At 34.1% G+C, this 2,543-nt stretch overlaps 1 protein-coding gene across 4 annotated transcripts in view; it reads left to right on the top strand.

The window, feature by feature from the left end:
* LOC106464108 (myosin light chain kinase, smooth muscle-like) overlaps nt 1–2,543 on the top strand; it is a 41,907-nt gene that overhangs the window by 1,048 nt on the left and 38,316 nt on the right. Inside the window, exon 1 of one of the 4 annotated variants that reach the window (XM_022391770.1) lies at nt 767–788. The exons of the other annotated variants lie outside the window; for them this stretch is intronic. The gene's annotated coding sequence lies outside the window, so the exon portion shown is untranslated. Of the gene's footprint in view, nt 1–766; nt 789–2,543 lie in introns of those variants that run through there. 4 annotated transcript variants of the gene reach the window in all.

The following is a 2,543-nucleotide window of genomic DNA, read 5'->3' as shown; positions in this document are numbered from 1 at the left end:
ATGTTATGAGAAAACTACAGTAGGCCTATTATAACATTTAGCATGATAGAGTAAGCTAATTTTGGTAAATATTCCAGATTTTTTTTATTGTATAACAACATGCTCTACCTATTATATCAACTTACCACGCATCGGGGGCATATTGTTACACTTGACTTTACTTCAAATTATTTACAAAATCTTTTATGTAACCAATTTTGTTCAATATAGAATACATAATTTTGATAAAGTACATATTTATCTTTCACTTTCATTCAGTTTCAATGTATGATTCGGGTTATTTCGCTAGATATTGGACTCTTTCTAAAAATCGTAACAACTAGCCCGGGTCTCTCCTAATATATGCCTAGAGTTAATGTGAACAGAAATAACAAGTCAAATTTACTTTGAACCAAACACAGCTAGACGACTGCAAGACAAGAATTTTTGTCTTGATATATAAGCACTAGCCCAGTTTCAATTTATATATGTTAACATAAAACTATACAATGGGTTATTTCTGCTGTGATCGTCGCAGAGATCGGGGCTTGAATTTTGGGTTATAAATCCTGATACCTAACGCTGACCCACCATGAATATAAACATTAGTCGAAATTATAATAACACCACCTTTTGACATAAGAGCTCTCAAATATGAAACACTTGCGTATTTATTAATTTATGTAATTTATTGTTCTAGTGTGACCTGGTGGTTAGGGCCCTCGACTCGCAACCTGAAGGTGGTGGGTTCGAATCCCCATCACTGAACATACTGACTCTTGCAGCCGTGGAAGCATTATAATGTAACGGTAAATCCCAATATTCGTTGGTAGTACAAGGGTTGACCCTCTAGTCCAGTTGTTCTTAACCTTTTTTGCTCCATGCCCCGCCTCAACACCTCAAAACATTTGATGCCCCCTTAATATAAAAACAAATTTGGTGTTGAAAAGGTATAATAATATAATGTAAACTTTATAAATTTACCAAAATTTCACACCCGAATGAAAATTTTTTTCTTACTGTAGCATTTTCAGATTGCCCCCAATATATTTAAATTGCCCCTCTATGGGGCGTGCGCCCCACGTTCAGAGTCACTGCTCTAGTCTATCACTGCTAAATTAGGGACGACTATGGATATCTCTCGAGAAGCTCTTCGTGAAATTCAAAACAAACAAATTGTTCTATAAAAAATAAAATAAAACACAAACAACTTAGAAAGGTATATCATACACGATAGTCAAAATCAGAAGTACCTCTCGCCATTAAATTAAACAAATAACATTATTAAAACGGCCACTTAGTGCTAGGCATTACAGAATTTTTCTGATACATTTTTAATTTATTTCTTTAAAAAAAACTGTTAATTCTCTGTATACTAAAATGAAATTTATTTCTGTATTTTACATTATTACTGCAATGTGTGAACGCAGGACTTTGTATCAACCTGCGTCAGCGATTTGTGTGTAATTATGTAAAACTGATTACGTCAGCCCATATTATGAACAAGGTCTTAAAAATTTTATTTACGGACGCCAATTAAATAAACCTAGTATTGTGCAAGTGAGGGAAGTATCAAAGGAAAAAAGTCTACACGGATTAAATAAAACCTTGGAAATATGGACAAAACATCATTAGCGCGGAGCCCGTGGAGACATCTTGCAGTGTAAACTCGACCAAACTACAATACATAGTGTTACATCTCCGTTCGTTAGTTAATTTTCCATAAATTCGTTCCGACGAAACTTCAGCGACACAAGTCCTTTCTTAAATAAAACTGGTTTATTCTTTCCGAATACAACTTTACGATACACTTTATTTCAACAGTCGCTTTATAACAAACGCTCACGTGTCACGTGGCCAACAATATTTTATCCGCATACATTCAATTATTCATTGCACTGTTGTCCCGTCACGTTGTGAACGTCTTATATATATACAAAACTAACAGATATCTAGTAAATGCTAGGGAATTCTTGAGGGAACAGGATATTTCTAGAAACAGGTGGCGTGATACTAGTCACGTGACCTCGCTGACGCAACAATAGGAACAGAAAATCATCTAAGAAGGAAAAGAAATTAAACATGAAATCTGAAATATCTGATACAGCAATAAATAAACAAAATAGAATAGCAAAAGTCTACTGTTAGGAGGGGGAAAGAGGTCAAAGGTGTACCTGATCCTCCCAAGTCCAACAAAATCAGGCCTAAAAATCCGACACGGCGAACTACTGATTTATTGTAAGCAAAATAAAATATTTTAGTCGCATCGCAAACGTAATAGCAGAAATTTCGAAATTAATATCATTAAATTCAATCATTGAGAAACTAACATAAGTTATATCATATATTTCTAAAGATAGTTTTTAAAATAAAATCCAATTAGCTTTCATTTTTATCACACTATACATCCTATACTACACTACACTATACATTCATTACTATACATCCCCAAAATAGCTATTGATAAATGTTTGAACGATACTACCAGTTGCTTGAAATATAAACATGAGAAATGTCAATGGAAGAAAACACCTGTTAAGTTACTAAATGGCCCGACGTGGCCA

The sequence above is a fragment of the Limulus polyphemus genome, unplaced genomic scaffold (assembly GCF_000517525.1).
Source record: "Limulus polyphemus unplaced genomic scaffold, Limulus_polyphemus-2.1.2 Scaffold1562, whole genome shotgun sequence".
In the NCBI taxonomy this organism is placed as follows: domain Eukaryota; kingdom Metazoa; phylum Arthropoda; class Merostomata; order Xiphosura; family Limulidae; genus Limulus; species Limulus polyphemus.
This window is presented reverse-complemented; position numbering and strand designations above follow the sequence as displayed.